Source organism: Odocoileus virginianus, chromosome 2 (assembly GCF_023699985.2).
Source record: "Odocoileus virginianus isolate 20LAN1187 ecotype Illinois chromosome 2, Ovbor_1.2, whole genome shotgun sequence".
Lineage (NCBI taxonomy): Eukaryota > Metazoa > Chordata > Mammalia > Artiodactyla > Cervidae > Odocoileus > Odocoileus virginianus.
Window position 1 is genome coordinate 26,902,458 of NC_069675.1, and position 21,473 is coordinate 26,923,930.

The window sequence follows — 21,473 nt, forward strand, 5'->3', positions numbered from 1 at the left end:
AGTCTTGATTCCAGCTTGTGCTTCATCCAGCCCAGCATTTCACATGATGTACTCTGCATATAAGTTAAATAAGCAGGGTGACAATATACAGCCTTGACATACTCCTTTCCCAATTTGGAACCAGTCCATTGTTCCATGTCCAGTTCTAACTTTTGCTTCTTGACCTGCATACACATTTCTCAGGAGGCAGGTCAGGTGGTCTGGTATTCCTATCTCTTGAAGAATTTTCCACAGTTTGTTGTGACCTACACAGTCAAAGGCTTTGGTGTATTCAATGAAGCAGAAATAGATGTTTTTCTGGAATTTTCTTGCTTTTTCTATGATCCAACAGATGTTGGCAATTTAGTCTCTGATTCCTCTGCTTTTCTAAATCCAACTTGAACATCTGGTGGTTCTTAGTTCACGTACTGTTTAAATCTAGTTTGGAGAATTTTGAGCATTACTTTGCTAGCATGTGAAATGAGTGCAATTGTGTGGTAGTTTGGATGTTCTTTGGCATTGCCCTTCTTTGGGATTGGAATGAAAACTGACCTTTTCCAGTCCTGTGGCCACTGCTGAGTTTTCGAAATTTTCTGGCATATTTATATACAATATAGATACATAAATATATAATCTTTTATATATAAATTGTAAGTAATTAGATTTATGTAGATATAAATGTATCTATTATATATAATCTTCACTTAACATCATATACTGATTTTGTTCCTCAGCATTTTCTCTTGTTTCTCTAATCACATGTGAGAAATCAGGTCTCTGAAAGAGAGCTTTTGGCTTCTATTCTCCAATCCTCCACAGCATTTAGTACCAGGTTGTGCAGAAAAAATGAGTTTAATTAAGTTTAAAAAAATTACCGAAGCAACATGTATATGCCTTGGAAATTTTTGAAAACACAAAAAAGAAAGAAACCCTTCGTGTAATCCCACCCCTAATGCTACCACTGCTACCATTAAAAGAAGTTAATATCATGTGTAATAACTGACATAATTAACGAGTGCTCTTATGTACTGAGTCGTTTGCTAAGTCTCCATCTGATTTAACGCATTTGCTTCCCTTGTGAGGCAGGTGTTATTATTATCCCTATTTTACAGACTAGGAAACTGAGGCACAAAGAAGTCAATTTATCTAAGGTCACAGGCTTGTAAGTAGAGGAGCTGAGTTTGAAACTCAAGCACTTTGGCTTTAGGGTCTATACTAAACTCTGTGCAAAACTGCCCGGCCACCTCCCCATACCCTTTGAAATGTTCCTCCATCTCCCCTCCTTCATGTTTAATGACACAAATCAGCACTGGGATTCAGGATTTTCCTTCTTCCATGCACTCCACTAGTTGTAAGGATTTGTTGAGCCTCAGTTTCCTCACCTGTAAATCCTGGAGCTGGCCTCAACAATCTCTGTTATTCAGCTGGAACATTCTGTGATTTTATGAATTAAATACTGAAGCTGGGACTTGCTTTTCATGCTTGTCCTTCCCCGCCTCCTCACCTGCAGGCCTGTTATCTTCCATCCCTGTCCATGCAGGCAGGCAGTCGGGTCACCCTGACCCGGGTACCTCCCCCCACTTCTGTGTGTCTGCAGAAGCTGCCAGCCAGCCCCAGCGCTGTCAGTGGGGTTTGCCCAGAGGTTGAGATTTAGTGGGTTATGTAAGCCATTTACGATCCGCTTTAATAGAGTGTGCATCCTTTGAACTGCAGATGGGACGCCTGCTGTTTATGGGGCTTCCTGGAGCACCGACTTGAGGGAGGCTCCTCAGGGTTTATAGGGCTTCCCAGGGTGCAGGCATTTAGTTGAGGCTGTGTTGTTTTGTTTTCCTCCACCACCAGCTTCCTGGCCCTGGTGGCGGCTGCTGAGCAGGGTTTGTCTGAGCACAAGTGTGCATGTGCACGTCTCTGATGTCTATATAACAGGTTCACGGTAATGCTGGGTCGACCTTGTACCACCAGTTAAATCACCACAGGTTAAATCAGAATCACCTGAAGGCTTGTTACAGTGCTGGTTTCTGGGCCCCACCCCAGAATTTCTGATTCAGGAGGTCTAGGGTGGAGCCTGATAATGTGCATTTCTAACAAGTTTCCAGGTGATGCTGAAGCTGCTGGTCCTAGGACCACACTTTGATAACTAACTGTGCTGGAAGATTGAAACTTTACATGTAAGCACTTAACTGAAACAGAAATATTTCTGTACATATTTTTAGGTAAACATTCTTCACTTGTATTCTAGTATACTAAAAAGTAATTGAATATCTTCTTGATGTTGATAGGCATAATTATGAGTATTCATTATTGTGGTTGGCTATCATTTGGGATGTCCAAGACCCTTTGGTGGCTGGTCCAGGCTATTTGAGTTATTGGTTTGCGTTTGACATTTTCCATCTCTTCCCTTGAGGTCTGGTGGTTTGCCTCACACTGGCTGCTGTGCCTGTAGAATTCTTCCCTGCCTGCTTTCTTTTTTAAAAACTTTCTTATTAAAACATTCGCATCTTTAAAAGTTGGGAAAGTAGAAAAACAAACTTCCATTTACCCATCATCTAGATTTTTAGCATTGTTGCTTCATCTTGTTTTTGGTGGAAGTATTCTAAAACCAAACCCAGACATCATAACATTTCCCTCCCAGATATTTCCAACTGCATCTCTAAAAAATAAAGACACTTCTTGCATAATCGCAAGACCATTGTCACAACTCACAAACCCAATAGCAATGCCTCAATATCATCTAATGCTGAAACCATATTCATATTTTCCCCAATTGTTCCAGAAAGTCTTTCCTGTTGAATCAGGATGCAAAAAAGGTCTGTGTCCACATTGCCATTGACTAGTAGGTACCTTTCCCTTGGAATTTGCTATTTGTGTCAGGGGATCTTCAGAGGGTTGGGGATAGATAGCTGCTGTTGGTTACCAAAAGCTGATGAAGTACATCTAAAGTCGGGAAAGAGAATTTTGAGTTAGTTTGTGAGAAGAGTGCCTCCTCTTGCAGGGACTTAGAGATGTCTCTGTCTTATAAACAGATGCTCTTTTACTTTCCTCTCTTTTCTTTGATCTGCAGAGGCAAGGAGGCCAGGCGTGTGACTTCCAGATCCGTGAGCTGCTTTCATGTGGGAGTATGTATCTGTTAGAAGATGTTTATAAAGCAGCTTAGTTGCCCAGGGTCAGCAAGGGAGTCTTGGCCCCAAGGCCTCTTGACTGTGGGTGTTCTAGAGTGTCTGGGATGTGTGTTTTATTCTCCGCTGGCTTTTCTTTCTCCCTCTCTTAATAATCCAGCCTCCATCCAGGCTTTGAAGGGAGAAGCTCCAGGCCCTGGGAGCTCACACACACCTAGTCCCCTTGGGTGGCCTGGTTCCTTGCCAGAGGTATGATGAATAAATATTGATGTGCTGTGCCTGGCTCCGTCTCAGCCCTGCCTCGGTGCTTATTCTTCACGTAGGTGTTTCAAACATGTTACAGTTTCTAATTTAGCTTCCCCATCGAAATCAAAGGTCCCTTGCTACAATTTAAATGCCACAGTGTACCCGTGGCTGGGGCTGACGTGGATTGGAAAGCAGAGCTGTTCTGCGTCACGCAGCATCAGCTGTACCACCATATGGGCCACAGCGTGGTGCAAAGAGGGGCTGCCAACTTCAAGCTGGGCTGAGGATAGGCTCATGAGGCTGCCCGGAGGGGAGGGCCTTTCTGGACAGGGACCTGATTGTCAGGAGCTTCTGGGAGCTTTGGACTACTAGTTCAAGTTTCAGGACCAAGCAGCAACACTTTGCCCCACAGTGCATGGAGATGCCCTAGCTGACCCATAAGGAGGGCCTGGAAGAGAGAGGAGAAAGCTTGACTGTCGGCCTCATTTCAGCCCTGCCCAGTTTCCTGTGCTGCCTCACCGATTCCCTGACAGCCCCCTCTGTGCATCTATCCAGTATGCTCCACCAGAACACCTACCGCACTGGATTATAAAGGGCTATTGCCTCTCTCTTATCGTCCTCTGGACAGAAAGAGCCTCAGGGCAGTGATGTTCACCATCTTGCTATTTAGCACACAGTGGCACTCAGTAATTATGCAGCAGATACATTACTGTAGCCCAGGAAATGGAGAGAAGGGGGGTATCTTTGTGGTGACTTAGGTTAAGCACACAATACAAAAGCTCAGAAATGGTTCTGAAAGTCAGTACATCTAACCTGCCCAAGATAGGGTGCTTCATTCTACCATGACTTCTTCTGGCTGCTCTCTTCACGGGACACTCTTGTCCACATCTTGTTCCTCACCTTTTCCTGCCTTGCAGACCTCCACGGTATTTGGCTTAAATATCTTATGGCAGTTACCATGCTGCTTAGAAATATTTCAATTGTAATTATGTCTTATCCCTGACCTGTACTTTATGGCGCACGAGGATAGCAATTATATTTGGTTTTTCTTTTCCTCCTTAGCCCTGGCACTGTGGTTTACACATACTAACAGGGACTCATATCTAGTTGCCCAGTGAAATGCGAGACTATGTTTCTGGAGTGCTAAAGGAATGGCTCACACAGTGACTTTTTTTTGAATTAGGGGAGGGAGAGCTCCTTGGGCAGTGGAATCATCTGGAGAATCCTCCTATAGGGAGTTGGAACTGATTGGCATGTGGAGAATTGGGAAGGGTAAAGAGGAGCAGGAGGAAAAGGAGGAAGGGAGAGAACAGGTTTGGTGGTGGAAAGATCAGGGGAGACTTTGGATTTCTACTGCTGGGTGGAATAAAAAGGTGTGGCTAATTAGTTTGGAACCGTCCGCTTCTGGGTGTTTACTAGACATACAGTGACCTGTCAAGAATTATGTAGACTGACCACAGGGAAGGGTGGCTTCAAAATTCTTAAAGCATGATGCTCACTCCAAGTTCCTGGTGAGGCTGATGGGGATGAGTCAGGTTGAAGCTGAGATATACATTTACTTATCAGACGGAGAGCCACCCTATTATCTTCGTTTTTGGATTTTGAAAAAGAACATGTCTTCAAATACCAGATAATGGAGCAGGATGAAAGAAGAGGGTAAAGAGGCTTCTGGCCCAGGGCTTTGATGGTTTAGCTAGAAAAGAAATACTGAGGTGGGTTTGAGATGACGGAAAGATGTAAAGTTTCAGGCTTAGAAAAGTGGTGATTATACAGTTGCTTTGGAAACCAGTTCAAAAGTTTCTTAAAAAGTTAAACATAAACCTATCATATGATCCAGTCACTCCACTCATAGGTATTTTATTCAAGAGAAGTGAAACATATGTGCATATAAGATCTTGTACAGGGACATTCATGGCAACCTTATTTGTAATACTCCCAAACTGGAAACAACTCAAATGTCCATCAGGAGATGAATGGATAAACAGACTGTGGTATGCCCATATAATGGAATACTATTGAGCAGTAAAGAAGAAGAAATGGCTGATTCCCAAAATAATTATACTGGGTAGAAAGAACTAGATTAAGGAATATGTCTTATGATACCACTCTTACAAAAGTCTTAAAAATGCAAAGTAATCTATCGTGACAGAAAGCAAAACAGCAGAAGGGGCAAGGGGAAGATATCTTAGAGGTGGATGAAGATTTTGGGGCTGCAGGATATGTTCATTATCTTGATTATAGTGATGGTTTTACAGGAATAGATATATATATCAAAACTTACAAAATTGGCTCTTCAAAGGTATTCAATTTATTTTCTATTAATTATACCTCAATAAAGTTACTACAAATAAATAAAAGTGGTGATTGAGAGTTTCATTGCCATTCAATCAAACAATCCATAATTGCAAGCTTACCCATTCCTGACTAGAATGGATTCATTTCAGTGAATCAATTATAAAGGAGGTAAATCAATCCTTTTTTCTTTATAAAGGAAAAAAGGACAATTTCAAAGAGGTTAGGGTAGCAAGGAAGGGCCACTGTTGAAATTGAGCACAATGAAGGGAAGCTCTGATAGAAGCTAATACTGGTGAAAACAAAAGGAACTGCCTTTGAGAGGTGTCAGGGAAAGCTCTGGGTGGATGTAGGACTGAAGATGGACATCACTGAAAGGAGAGGATGTTGAAAGCACAGAGGTGCCAAATGAGGAAGGCCTAAAAGATAGAATCCATAAGCTGTGTTGAACTTCAAAGGAGAGGCCATGTAGGTAAGGCTGAGGGTGTAGTTTAAGAAGGGCTAATATCAAAAAGTAAGGCTGGATGGGCTGGTGGGCAAGGGCATAGGTGATGGAACCAGACAGCCTGGCTATGTATCTTGAATACACAACACTTAGAAACTGGGCAACCTTTGGACAAATTACCTAACTTCTCTGTGCCTCAGTTCTCTCATTTGAGAGATAGTCCAGATCTCATAGGATTACAGTGAACGTGAAATGAATTAATGTACCAGAAGTACTTGGAATCATGCCTGACATATATTAAGTGCTCAATAAATGTTATTGTTACTGCTGTATCGTCATCATCATCATCATCATTATCTGCTTTTGGGCAGGATCTTGAATACTAACTTTTAGTCGATGGCTTATTTTACTTAGTATGTTGTGTTTGAGGTTCATTTATGTTGTAGCATGTATCAAGAAAGCTTTGTTCCTTTTTTATGGTTGAATACTTTTCCATCATAATGGGTATAATGCAATAATACATTTTGTTCATCATTTCAGCAATTTATGGACAGTTCGTGGAGTTCTTTCCACCTTTGGGCTATTATGAATAATACTGCTTTGAACATTTATGTACAAGTTTTTGCCCTCCTCCTTGTCTTTAAAGCTCGTACTTTTTGAGATTTAAGCATCTCCTGCCTCTTACATGTTGTTTGAAATGGCAAAGTGAATTCAGTCATTTAAAGGAAACTTAGAAAATCACAAACAAGGATTGATTGTATAGCACAGGGAACTATACTCAGTATTTTGTGATTACCTATAAGGGAAAAGAATCTGAAAAAGAACATATATATGTATATTTGTAAATAACTGGGTTGCTGTATTCTATATTCGAAACTAACATGATACTGTAAATAAACTATACTCAATTTAAAAAATAGTAAACAACCTAATTTGGATGCTTTTAGTCAGCTTAAAATATACTATTTCAAAATTTAGAGAAAAGTGTTTCTCTAATTTAAAAAAATCATGTGAAATATGTAACAAAATTTAATTTCTAATAAAATATGAAGAAATTAAGAAAATTAAAATATTTACGTAACTATAAAGAAGATTCACATACAACTAATACTGAAACTAATTTGTATAGGTAGTATTCTTGTAATAGAATGCAGGTGAGTGCAGGCCTTAGCACAGTGCCGTCACTGTGCTGCATTACCCCACACCCCATTACCAGGCAATAGTTGCCCCTGGACCTTTACTGGTCCCGCTTTGCCATTGGTTGGTGCTGCAGTGGCCCTGCCTTCAAGTAACCAACTGTCAGTGAGAGACCGTTAGTGGTCCTGCTGAGCCATTGGTTGGTACTGCAGTGGGCCCCGCCCACAAACCACCAACTGTCAAAGAGCAACCCTTAATGAGGTAATTCAGCCAACGGTTGGTAGAATGGTGGTCTTCAGGTGGAAAGTGAGGTAAGAGGCATATCTCGGCCGCCTCTCCAGGGGACCCTCAGTTTATCTGGTCTTGGGCCAGCAGGTGAGCTGGAGCGCCCATGTATCAGGCTGGGGGCTGTGTCCTGCAGGGCTCCAGAGCCCTCATCAGGGTTATCCACTGGCTGGGTCCAGGCCTTGAGGCAGTGGTGTACCTCTCCACCATCTCTGTCTCTGCAACCTAAGAGCAGCGGCAGTCTGCTTGGGTCATAGACTGTGGGTCCTGGCCTCCTCCATTGGGTGGCCTGAGGAGCGGAGGGCTAGTTGGGTTGGGTACCTGTCTCCCTTGGCGATGACTTCTGGGCAGGATCTGGGGACCTGACCCTGAGGGAGCTGCCAACTGAGATCGGCTTCCTCTCAGCCACGATCTGGACCTCAGACGATGGCAGTTGTGCCTTGGGACCTGGCCCTTTCTTATCAGAACAGGGAATAACATTTGTTTGGTCAAGATTTACAGGAACATCCTTACCTGACCGTGACCTGACCTCAAGAACAAAGGATTTGACACCAAGTTTGCAACAGCTAACCACACCCCACCCTTACCTTTCCTACAAAAGGGCTTTGCTGAAAGCTTTCAGGGGCATTTGGGGTTTTTATGGCATGAGCCACTCGTTTCCTTGCATGGCCCTATGATAAACATTTCTCGTTCCAAACTCCAACGTTTTGGTGTCATTTGGCCTCACTGTGTCAGGCACATGGACTTGCATTTCAGTAACATTTTCTGGCTGTTAGAAATTCAAGGTATGCTCTTGATGGACTAGAGTTGAGTAAATTGAGCAAGGCATATTGCTACCTTCAATTTTCTTTATAATATCCTGGCAATAAAACAAATCAAAGACACATGTATGGTTCTAGAGATTGCATTATGAAATTATACAAATCTTGGTATCAGTAATATAAAATTATATATTGAAATGATATGTTTTTGAAATAATATCTGTGAAGTGTTCATTTTTCGTGTTACCCCCATTACAATGTTTGGACAAAGAAACTTACAGAATTATTCCAACTATTGCATGATAACTTCATAAACAATTTCAGGCCAGTTTTGAAAATTGAAGGTTTTAAAGCAAATAAGCATATTTAAGCTCTTTTAAAAAAATTGATACATAAATAAGGGAGACTTTGCGATTTTCCAAACTCTCCTTTTCTCATTGGATACGGCGCCCTTTCCTGCTTGGGCCTCACAGTGAGGGTCCCAGCTCTCGACACATGCAGGAGATGAGTATTTTGGAATGAGACAATGTCAGTCAGTGCCAGCTGAGAGGTATTTCCCCAAGTACCTCTTGGGAAGTAAAGTACATCCATTTACTCTGACATGAGCTGTTCCGTTTTGAAAGGGAGCGAACTCCTTCTTCAGAAGGAACGCGTTAGGCAGATGGGGCATGGAGATGGAGGGAGGCACTGACACGTGTGTCAGAAGAGGGGCCAGCCAGATGGCTCTGATTTATCATGTCAGGACCGGGTTGGAAGGAGCCCAGGCTAGCTGGCCGCTTGGTGCCTGGAGGCTTCCACGCTGCTAAGCCCTTGGGAGGCTGGGCCTCTGCCCTCGCACCTGAGCTTCCTGGGGAAGCAGGGGTGGCAGCGGCTGGGAGAAGGCCTGTTGTTCCTCCTCGAGTTCAGCAATTAGCTCCTGCTCTTTCAGGGCAGGCCTCCTCTTTGCTGTAATCTGAAATGTCAGTTATCACATTCGTTTGATTTAAGTATAGAAGCGCCTTGGTTATGCTCTTAGGAGTAAGACAGAAATAGCTAGTCAGTGTGGGTGAGTAATCTTCTAAAAGCATTCGCAGGGATCATCTTTGCCATGGCATCATGTACTCTTCAAAGTCTGAGTGAATGTCAGGCGTTCAGCATTTTGAGTTAGGGGTGGGGAGGTGGATAATCTTAGGGAAATCCTGGGTTAAACCCTTCAGAGTCTCTGAACTGGATGATCTACCAAGCACTTGATATTTTTTAGTTCTCAATGTGTGACTCTAGTTGGATCTTATGGGAGTTGCTAAAAAGTGCAGGACACAGTCCTTGGGTCCTAGCTTAGGTGCCAGTTGAGTGCACAGGTAAGAGGCTGCATTTATTTGAAAGAACTGCATGAAGGGACTATGAGAGCTGTTAGAATTTAGGCAGGGAGGTATCCCTGTGGACTGGGATGCTCATGGAATTTTTCCTAGAGAAGGCAGGGTGTGAAAAGGTGAAAATATTAGGTATAGAACGTTTCGCTTTTACTTGATACCCACCCTGCCGTTGTCTACGAAGGGTGAAAGCACCTTATACAAGAAAGTTAACAAACATAAATATAAAATTGAGACACGAAAAAGAAAGAAGTGGCTAATCTATTTGCTCTGATGGAGCCCTACATTTGGTTTTGAGCTTCTTGGCAGCCAAGCCAAAATGAAAACCAGGTTAATTACATAGCTCTCTTGATCAGAAAGGGGAAAATCTACCAGCTCCTGAGGGGAGGCAAAATTCTTCCTGGCACATTTTCCCAAAATAATTTTCTCATGTAGGAGTTTATACAAAAGATTCAGGGGTATAGTGAACATTGATCCATCAGCCACGAAAACCTTTATGAATTGGGAGGATTGAGTGCCAAGTTGTGACACGGTGAAGGTAATCAGGCCAGTGGCTAAGCTGGCAAGATCCAGGTATGTGATTTTTGGGGGCTCTGACTTGATGCAAAAGGAACTGAGAATCATTTGCTGGAAGAGTAGACAGAAGAGAAATCCTGATGGAGCCTCTCTAGTGGAAATCCAGAGGGGAAACCTCTTGGTCTTGGTGAGATTATACCCAGGGAAAGAATGTGGATCCTGTCTCCTCTGGTTCCCACTGTCCAGCATATAATTACCCTGTCTGGGGATCAGATTTGGTGCTGAGTGTCCCGGCAGCCAGAGGCACAGAGGAGACACACGTCTGATTCCAGAGTCTGGAGCTGGTCTTGCCTCTGTCACCTGCAACCCTTTAGTACAGTATCCCTTGGTCTATGTTAACGGAGTCCTTAAAGTACCTGTTCTTCACTCTGACACTTTTTCAAGCAGTTTGAAGTCTAGAAAGGGTAGTTTTACTTTAAAAAATGAATCCAGGATAGGCACAAGTTCAGAAGAGATTGCACACTAGTAGATTAGCTTTATAACTTTTCCTACTATCAAGAGCTGCCGTTTGTTAAGTATTGATGCCCCTGTCCCTAGCATTTTACCTACATTCTGTTTATGTCATCCTCAAAACAGTTTCCAGAAGTGTGTGCTGTTATTATCTCCATTTTATTGGAAAGACTGGAGCTTGTGAAGATTTAAATGGTTGTGGAAGATTGCAGCTGGCCTTATTTTGGGATCTGGTGGATTGAGTCTTTGCTGCCTGTCCAATCCCTGGCCACAGATCTCTCCCTCTCCCATATTGTGCCTGTTGGGATTTTCATTTTTCAGTTTGTCCTGGCCCTCCTGCTAGTCCCTGGCCATTTGTATGAGATAGGGACTTTCCCACCTGATCCCGAAGGTTTTTCTTCTGAGCCTCATGCTGCTATGTCTGTCCTGGAGTCACACCCTTTCCCCCCTTTTCTACCTGAACCAGTTCTGTGTCCCATCAGTCCCATAAAAGCAGTATCCAGATCTCCTTGTTTTGACAGCCTGTGTTCCTTTCAGGACCAGCAAATTCTTACTACCCATCAGGAATACTGCAGATAAGAGACCGAGGGGAGGGTCAAGCCAGCTCTTGTTTCTATTCCACACCTTCATCTGAGCTCCGCTGGTTGACGTTCTGCTCAGCCACTCTCCAGGGGCATAGCTGCCATGTACCATTGCCATTTTATCATATCAAAAATACTTGAAAACTACACAAAGATTTTCATTCTCATGAATGGAGGAGGAACACATTTTGATAAGCTCTTTTACTTCTGAAAGATTTGGGATTCTTGCTGCCTTTGGACCTCTGGATCAGTGTGCGTTTATTTCTATGCAAAGTGATTGTGTATTTGGGGATGATGCCAAGTTGCTTCCCCTGTACATGGAAAGCTGGTGACCGGCTAAGTTGGGTTTCGGCTTAAATTCCTGCCCCTGCTCGCTCTCTCTTCGGCTCCCGTTGACCCCTGTCACTGGGAACAGGGTGAGATGAACTGAGTGGCCTCAGACACACGTCTTTAGAGGCTCAGAGGGAAACTTTTGGAACACCAGGATTGATTTTTATTTTTTGAAGCTTTTGAAGGACAGTATTATCAGTGGGATCCACTTGTCCTCTTGTGTTTGGCTGTCTCTGGAAGGGCTGGCCCGGGGAGACAAAGAAGGTGGATGTCTAAAAGATATATTGTATGGCAAAGTTACTTCATTAAATTTGGATAAAATATTGACTAAATATCCAAGTCTAAGTAACTGTCAGTTGTGTATTGGTTAGTCTTTCAAATAAAGTTCCACTTCCATGAAAATAAATACATAAATAAAAGATATATTATAATCTGCTCTCACCTGGGACTCTATATCTGAAAGTACACTGATGACTTAATTTCTCCATCACTACAATAGCTGCCATTTATTGAGTACTCACTAAGTGCTTTAAGTGTATTACTTCTTTAATTTGCACAGCAACCAAACAGATACCTATCAGCCCATTTTACAGATGAGATGGGAAGCCCTGTGTTATAGGAGGCTTTCAGGCTGTTAGGCCCAGAGTAGTTTTAGAGCCCTTTAAGGCTCTCTGGCCCCTGGAGATCTCGGATGTGCTTTGTTTTGGGCGTGTGGATGGGAGAGGTGTTTTCTCCTCAGATGAGACTCCCTTGAAGCACAAAACAGCAGAGGTCTGTCTGGTAGAAGCTTATGCCAAAGGGTAGGGGCTGAAATGATTTCATGTTATCCTTCACCCCCATCATTCGAACCCAGACTCAGTGCTATACAGCCAAGTAAGGGAAATGTCAAGTCTTTGGCCACATGCCATCTCTCTCCCCTGATGTCCTCTAGAGATGACGATAGCCCTCACTGACTCCCCTTAGTCTCTCAGAGTCTGAGCATCTGGATTCTGTAATATCCAACCTAGGGCTTGATTCTCCAGCCTCACTTGACAACACTCCCTAATGTTGCTTCAGTCATTGGGGTCCCCCCAGACTCTTTTGCCACCCTCTGGCCCAGACTCAGTGAACCCCAGAGTCAGGAAAGACCTAAGGGCCAAGTAGTTTAATCTACTCATATCAGTGAGCAGAAAGGCCAGCTCTAGTGTGTCTTTTATGGCAGAGGGAAGAATTATACCCTCTTGTTGAAAGAATCCCAAACCAAAGTGAAAAGATTGGGAGCTTTGTGTATTGTTTCTTTTGATGGATGCTTTCCTGCATGCCTGCTATTTCTCCACTTAGATCTGAAATCTTTTACTGAATTGACTGTGTTCTTCCCCTACCCCTCCATACTGCTTATTCTGGGTTCTAGATTGGTTTTGATTTTTAGTATCAAGTCACAGACCCTCAGAGCTGGGAGGAGTCTTTGAGGTCATGAATTGTGATCTCTTCAGAGCAACGCTATAGATGATTGTTTACAGAGTTCTCATTCTCAAGAAAGGCTTATGGGCACCCACCACTGGACTGAGGCCAGTGCTTCAATTATAATACCGCAGGAGTTCTTGTTATTGGTGACTTTTTGGAGGAACCTCCTCTTTGAAGGAAACAAGAGGCCTTCCACACCAAGAATAATCATCTTTTTATCTTTTTTTAAAAAATGCTAACTTTCTTATTTTGAGCTTCTTAAAGTAGAACCCACCTGTGTGCATGTCAATAGGTGAAACTGTTGACTCATGTAAATTACACTTGTGCAGTATTAGATGGGTTAAATTTTAATCTACTTGAGGAAATTTAAGCACATGTTTTACTAAGAGTCTGTAAATGGAGGTAGAAGATTTTAGTTCAAAGAAATAAATGATTATAGTTGACAATGATAGCCAAAATAGGTCCTTATTTAAGGAATAGTTCAGTGATAAACTAATTAATCTACCATCAACAGGGTTCACTCTTTGGGCTTGACGTGTATGTATATGCATGTGTGAAAGTTAATATATCAGCTCTGATGAGTGTAGTGTGACAGTCAAAACCCTTAAACACAGGGAAATGCTGATCTAAAACTGAGTGAAAGAGGGGGGTGTCAGCAAGTTTAAATTCTCCAAATGTTTTTATCCATTTTCTGAAAACCTATAAAAATTGAGAACAATTCAGCTGTTCATTTAGAAGGCCACCTAGAAGTAAATTCAAATTATGTCCATGGCAGAGGCTAAAGGAAGGGGTTCTGTTATCTTTGGAGTGGAAAGAAATTGCCATCTGTTCTGTTGGAGATGAATTCAGTTCAGTTCAGTTGCTCAGTCGTGTCCAACTCTTTGCGACCCCATGAATCGCAGCATGCCAGGCCTCCCTGTCCATCACCAACTCCTGGAATTTATTCAAACTCATGCCCATCGAGTCGGTGATGCCATCCAGCCATCTCATCCTCTGTCGTCCCCTTCTCCTCCTGCCCCCAAGCCCTCCCAGCATCAGGGTCTTTTCCAATGAGTCAACTCTTCACATGAGGTGGCCAAAGTACTGGAGTTTCAGCTTCAGCATCAGTCCCTCCAATGAACACCCAGGACTGATCTCCTTTAGGATGGACTGGTTGGATCTCCTTGCAGTCCAAGGGACTCTCAAAAGTCTTCTCCAACACCATAGTTCAAAAGCATCAGTTTTTCAGTGCTCAGTGTTCTTCACCATCCAACTCTCACATCCATATATGACCACTGGAAAAACCATAGCCTTAGACTACATTTAAAAAAGTTGAAATCACATATCAAAAATATCCATAATTCCTTCCTCTATTCTGTGTGACCTTGCCCTTGTATCATGAAGAATGGGTTGACTTGAATGCTTTAGAGAAAAAGGAACCTCTGATATCTCTTGGTTCTCTTGCTGTCAGGAGCAGACATGCTGAAGAACCTGGGCCCCACTTGAGCCCCAGCCTTCCTCCCTGTGACCTTGGCCTGGAGTGGTTCTGGATGCCAGATCCTTAAAACCCACCCATCAACATGGACCTTGTTCTCAGCAAATCCTCAAGCCTGGATGGAGGAAATGTTTCGTTCTTAATATGTTCTTAAGCCATGTATAACTTTCTGAGAAATTTAGCCATGTGCTTCTAATTAATTTGTACTTTATTCTTCAGTGGGTTTTTTCTCTTTATTTTTTGTTAAAGAGAAAAAGTCACATGATGAATAAAGCCTGGAGGTTAAACTCTATGAAGAGGTTTATTGACAACACAAACAATACGTTTATAGAAAGAAATCTATGGGGTAGGCAGGTTGGGTTCTCAGGTGTGACCTGTGGATGGAGTTCTGAGGAGATGCTTCATTTGCATCAAATTCACAGGGTACCCAGCTCCAACCTGGCCTCATTATCAAACTCTATTCCTTCCTTACAGGGCCACTATGCTGTGTAGCAGTACCTTTTACAGTTTGCGGCTAAAGTCTTCATTCAATACCTGGTATTTCTCTACACCATATTGTGGTCATCCTCTTCTATTTCTTTTTCTCTCCTCTTTTCTCTCCCTTTCATTTGGGGGAAAGGGCTTATGAAAAGAGATCAAATATCTTGGCTGAAGTTTTGATGGTGCTGGAAATAGAACTCTGGACCATTGACTCCCACATCCCAGGCCCAAAGATGAGACCACCCAGCAGGATCCTGGGCTGCCCACGGAGCTGCTTCCCAGAACTGGGCTCTTGGCAGACTCTGCCTTTTAGAACACAGAGCATTACTGCGTGGAAGGGGATTTCCCCTTTTTCCTGCCACCCTCCCCTCTTCCACTTAAAGCCAGAAGAGCCAGTCTTGACCAAGTTTAGGAAAAGTGAATTACATTGGGTAAATATAGGTAGCTGAAATAACCAAGAAACTTATTGTAGTGAACTTGCAAGTCTGGAGGTTGGTTCCAACGTAACATCACCACCCACCCACTGCCCTGCCCCCCAACCACCTATTTCCAAGTGGCAACTAGGAAACTTAAAAGAGATGCTGGAGATGGGAGAAATTCTTTCAGGACTCTGGCAAGCATGGTAGTTCCCTTGTGTTGCTGGAAGCTACCCAAGTTTATCCATGTTTATGGGGATTTGCAGTGTTGAGCTGTGGTGGATAGAAGTGTGTAGTTCTGCAGGCTCCATAGTCAATTAAATTTCCTGCTCATCCCCAGACTTCTAGCCAAGACAATCAACTGGGAGAAGGAAAGAGGAGGTTATTTATTAATCTAAAGGATTTACACCAATGTTCTGTTACCTTTTGGTTCAGGATGCTGTGTAGATCTCTGTTGATTCTGAAAGAAGAATTGAGAGGCCATTCTAGCACTTTCTCACTTGAGTAAGAGAGAAATCCCTGTGGCTTCTGTTTTTTTTCCTGCAGTCTGCACACCTTCTAGTCTACTTTGAATAAAATCAGAGAAATTCTCAGAGAATTAATGGAGATACAGAGAGAGGCAGAGAAAAAGTGTTGAGGGAAGTTTGATAAACAAATCACAGTTAGCCAATAAAAAGCCTGGGGTGTAACTGTTTAACTCCCGATAATGAATGTTAATGGTGCAGTTTTAGATGCCAGAATGGGCTGATGGATGGGGGGAGTTTTTTGAATGGCATATCCTGAGCCTCTTACATCATACTTCATAGAGGTGCCTCTTTCATTTACATTCAGGTTCCTAGTGGTGGGACAAAATGGAAGGTCTGACTTCTTGTGAGTAAATTTGTAAAAATAACATGGCCCTGTGTAGGAGGGCATAGCAACTCACTTCAGTATTCTTGCCTGGAGAAGCCTATGGACAGACGATCTTGGCTGTCTACAGTCCATAAGGTCGCAAAGAGTCAGACATGACTGAAGTGACTAAGCATGAAAACCTCCTACTTTGGTCTTTATGCTTACCTTCCATGGAGATGTACTTTTTACTTGAATAGGATCTGCACAGATAATCACAAGAATAAGATGAAGGCAACAGTTTTCTCAAATACTTCCCTTCTAGAAGGAGTGTGGAATTACTCAATACATTGATTCTCTTTGTTTTTTTAAAGGAAGAGGGAAGTAAAATGTCTGCACAACATTGTCCCCTTTTCATTAGCCTCTTAATGGGCCATTTTAACCACTTTCAGAATTTGGAAGAGTGCTGATGTCATGAATACGTATCATCTCAGCATCCTTGTATTTATCCCAAAGTCTTAATCTTCCCGCGTCTTCTCATTCTGAGACTTCCTGCATCTTCTCATTTATGTAGAAAGAGAGTATGTTATCAACCAAGTACCTATTACAGAGAGTTTATACAGGAAGACTTTGGCATAGCCTTTGTGATACTGAGGGCTATACATACAGAATAATTTTCCAGTTCAGCACACTCAAACTACTGGAGCATACTTTTTCTCTAATCATTGCTCTTAGGTTCTACTAAGGATCAAAGAAACTGCCTTAAAGAAAATGTGCATTCATTCTCAGCAGAAGTTCTGTTGACTTGCTAGCTACTTGGCATGGGCATCTGCTGGGAAGGATCCTTGAGTTGGATTCCTTACTGTATGATTTTACTGGAGGAAGACTTATTTTAGGAGTTAAGAACATCTCTTATCCTACCCTTCCAGTTGTCACAGGTGTTTGCCTCTCAGAGCTTGGTAAACTAGAAACACTGAGGGATAGGAAACTTTTTGGGGGGAATAGTGGATTCATGCAGAAATAACCCATAGAGCAAAATTTAGCATGGTACCAAGCAGAGGAGTTAAAATCCTGAGAGCCAAGCTTCCAAAAGCTTTCTGGAGAGAGGTTATTCCATGGCAGCAGTGCCAGTGCCCTGGTGAGAAGCAAAAATACTGGCCAGGCCCTGTGGATTGTTACCCAAACCCAGATATCTAAGGTCATGGATAAGGAAATCTGAGGGAGCTGAGCTTTTCACATTCTTTTCACTCAGATGCTTTCTTATGGGTCGAGACCACCTTTGAAGATGTTTGACAATTGTGTTGGTAGCAGAAAGTCGAAACAAGGACAGAACCTCTAAAAGCCATTACATTGCTAAATGTACATTGTGAAGTGCTTTTTTCCTTGGTCCTGTCCTGGCCTTATTCTAATTATCTGTAGAGACATCCGATTAACCCCAAATGACATGGTCTATGTGTGAATCCCTTGGGGGATGAGTTTTGGAAGGAGCCATATCGCATTTCATTAGCTGGATCCCTTCTTGCAGGTGCTATCCAATTTGGTTGAGAAATGAAAGATGTTTCAGCATTTCCTTCCCTCTTTTCCTTCCACGAAAGCTTAGGCAACTGATAGTTGGCTGGAAGGATGGGAGAATATGGCAGAGTTTGAAGAGGACAGTTCAGAGTTGGGAGATAATAGTAGGTAATTCTTTTCCTTTTTACATGGACCCCCACCTGAATAATGCTCCAAACAGATAAACAAGAGAATGGATACTGTAATCTCTGGATAACAATCTGAATAACTTCCCTCTGTTATCCAAATCCTCTGTGTGTTTCCCATGCCAGGTGAAGGGAAGCCCGCTCTTGCCTCTAGTTATCTGTCCCTTCTCTAAATATCAGCAGCAATTATGGTCATTACCACAAAGCCTGGTGCAAATTTTACACCCATGGACACTGTTTCTTATATCCAAATGGTGTGTGTTTGCCTTGCAGTAGGTTATTGGTGGCTTGGAACTCACTGGACATCTTTATACAACCACATTCCCAGGTTAGGGCTTAGCCACCAATGTTTATCGATCATCTGATTGTTCTCCTGCGGACACATTCATCTTGTCAAACCCTGGTTTCTGTGTCTAGCAGATTGTGGGCAATTTTGGCAGCAGAGCCGTGGGGCAAGATTTAAGTTATTTGTTCCTATTTATCAGTGAACTGGGCAATCCATCCACATTTACAATTCCCTAATCAGATTAGCTCATTTTTAATCATCTGGAGTCTGGCTGGGTTTGTGCTGTGTGGGAGCCAGCAAGCCCCAACTGTTGCGCTGACTTCCTTTGTCGCTCCTGACGAAGGTCTTTTTATCCTCGCCCACCTTGTGCCTTCAAAACTATGAGTCAAGCTGCGTTTCGAGGAGCTTTTTTTCTCCTTCCTCCTCACGGGTATTTTTTAGCTGCCATTTTCTCTTCCACCACATTTGTTGGGTTTTATGTCTGCATATCATGATGCTTCCCCTTTAGCTCAGCTGGAAGGAGTGCGCACGCGCGCGCCTGTGTATGTCCATCTGCATTTATGTGTATGTCTGTGTGGGTTTGTGTGGGTACTCAGGCACATGTATGTATGTGTATGTGCATGTATATCTGTACACACCTGTTGGCACACACACACGTGTGGGTTTTAGTGTGTGCATGTAAGTGTCATGTGTGCATATAGTCACTCACATTTGCTGGTGAATAGCCCCTGCCTGACTAACATGGAATGAGTAGGATCTAGGGCCCCAACAAAATGAAAATATTTTTTTTTCCTTCCAAAGACAGTTTATCTCTCACTGACATTAAGTTTGTTTAACGGTGCAGAATTGTGGAGGGATTCTGTTTCCTGAGTTTGTAAATTATTCTCTTTTCTCTGGGCTTAAGCCAGCCTGCCTTTAGCATGAAATTTGTATTCTGTGCTCATGTGTGGTGTGCTTTGGTGTGCTTTGCTAGTTGGGGCCATACCAAGGATCTAGGATCAATCATATATAGATTACCATGTGGATGGTTAGCCTTTGCTAAGTGCATACTTGTCTCCAAACCCTCAAATTCCAGCACCCTGGATAAAACTGCAGGAGGAGAAGGGAGGGACAGACGGACAGAAGCATGTACACAGCTCCAGTCTCCGTGGCTCCCTGCTCGTATCAGAGTGCAGCAGGCTTGTGCCTCCCTCCTACTCAGTCACATCCTCACTCCTGCATGTCCGAGTAAATACACATGATCGCCACCAAGGATATGCAATTCTGCAAGAAGTAAGGCTAGGAAACACGGTCCTCTTGTGCTCACAGGACTCCCATCACTTCTCCTAGCTGGTTCTTGTATAGTGGACATGAAGCGTTAGCTTCAGAGTGAGTTCCAATTTGTTCTCAGGATGGCCCTCTTGGGCAGGCGATATTCTGCTTCCCACCCACTTCTCTTCCCTGGGGTCAAGCGCAGAGCAGTCAGGCAAAGCTGGAATTACTATCCAGATGCATCCAGAAGGTGGAAATTCTGCTTCCTCTGTCTGGAAAACACAACCTTGGCTGTGGCTTTCTTATTTTAGGGACATGATGTCGCTCTTCTGTTTCCAGAGTAAGAGTATTGCCCCAAAATTCGTGAGATTGTAGTGTTTGAGTTCTATTCAGTCACAGAGGTGGTAGCATTGAAGGTAGATTCTGAGATGTCAGGTGTATGCCGTCCCTTCTGCAGTGCAGCAAGAGTATGAATTTCTGTTTTCTCAGCAGCCTGAATTTCTTTTTAGCTTTATACCTTCACAGGAGGACCAGGCTGGCACAGCCATGGTCCCACCCCCAAACCCACAAAAGCACCCTGTGATTTAGGCAGGCGGCAGCTATGGTTATCTTTACTTCATAGGTGGATGATGAAATTGAGACAGGGACCACGATGCCAGCCCTATAACTGCACTCTCCCTCTTGACCTGTGGGCTGCCAGGACTGGCCCCATCCACAGCCAATTATTTCTTCCTTCCTAAAAATCCAGGCTGCTTCTTGCCATGCGAAGACAATGAAATCCTTAACCACGGGTGAAAAAGACCAATGAAATAAAAACAAACAGGGCTTTTTTTCCCACTTTTCTTAGGAAGTCATTAAGGAATTATTGAGCTGATTAATGTGGGTGGAAAATATTTAAGTTTGGTCATTGTTTGGGCTGGCCAGTTTGGCTGTATTGAGAATTGATGTCGAAACCACTATACTGCTCTCTCTAGGCAGTCCTCTTAGTTCTGGAGTACTCCAGGACTGGATCAGGCCACCCCTAAATTCAGGGATGAGGAGGGGCCACTGCAATGTTTAGGGGGGCCTTGGTGAATAGGGAGCATGGGGGTGGGAGAGGATGGTCATTTCAGACTTTCCCAGGCTGACATCCTGTGTTGTCCCGTATTGGCCAAGACGGAGATGACCTAGAAGATCTGAAGTGAAAGGGAAAACAAAGGGAAGGACTGAGGAAGAAGGCAAAGCAAAAGGAATGAGCGGGATCTGTTTATATAGGGCTTGCATTAAGCAGGTCCTTTTCCTGGCAGATGCTGCTGTTCACAGTGGGCTGGGAAAGAGCCTTGCAGACAGCAAATGAGAGGTTGTTCTCCCCGGTGCTGCCGCTCCCTGCCCAGTGAGCAGGCAGAGATGGGGAACCTGCCGGCCCCAGGTTGACCTCTCCTGCAGCTGCTGGCTCCTCTGAGACACAGGCACGATGCTGCTGTGTGTGCCCTGCCGCCCTTTGTGATGTGGACTGAATCCTGGCCATCTTCCTCTTCCTCCTCCTTTGTCTTTTCTCAGAACTTTTGTTCCGGTTTTGCACTTGCCTGAGACCCAGAGGAAGTGGGGTGGTCCTATTAGGGTGATTCTGGAAATGGGTGTGTGGGGGGAGCTACCCACCACCGGGGACAGGCAGGCTGTGTCCCTTCCTCTCTGGATGCCCCCAGCCCACTTCTGCCCCTGCTGGAAACCTTTCCAAGAGTCTCAGATCTTACACAGGCTGCTGGGAGTAGAGAGGAAGAGAGTGGAGCTAGAACCATATGTATAAAACTCCAGCCGCCTGATTGGGGTGCTCGGTCATTGCCTTGAGGGGCCAACCACCACCCACTCCTTTCTGAAAGCATGCGGTAGATGGCCAGAGAGGGCAGGAAGGGAGGGCAATCCCTCCTTGTCTCATTTCATTCTCCCAGCTGTTCTTGGAAATATGTTTCCATTTGACAGAGGAGGAAACTGAGGCCCAGAGAGACTGAGTGACTTCTTCTACCAGGTTAAGCAGTAGAGTCAGAATTAGCTCCCAGACATGCTGGTGCCTA

The 21,473-nt window shown here is 43.6% G+C and overlaps 1 protein-coding gene across 3 annotated transcripts in view; it reads left to right on the forward strand.

Moving 5' to 3' along the window:
- The window catches only part of PRKCE (protein kinase C epsilon), a 534,046-nt gene that overhangs the window by 97,916 nt on the left and 414,657 nt on the right, over positions 1 to 21,473 (forward strand). Inside the window, exon 1 of one of the 3 annotated variants that reach the window (XM_070477678.1) lies at positions 7,508 to 7,526. The exons of the other annotated variants lie outside the window; for them this stretch is intronic. The gene's annotated coding sequence lies outside the window, so the exon portion shown is untranslated. Of the gene's footprint in view, positions 1 to 7,507; positions 7,527 to 21,473 lie in introns of those variants that run through there. 3 annotated transcript variants of the gene reach the window in all.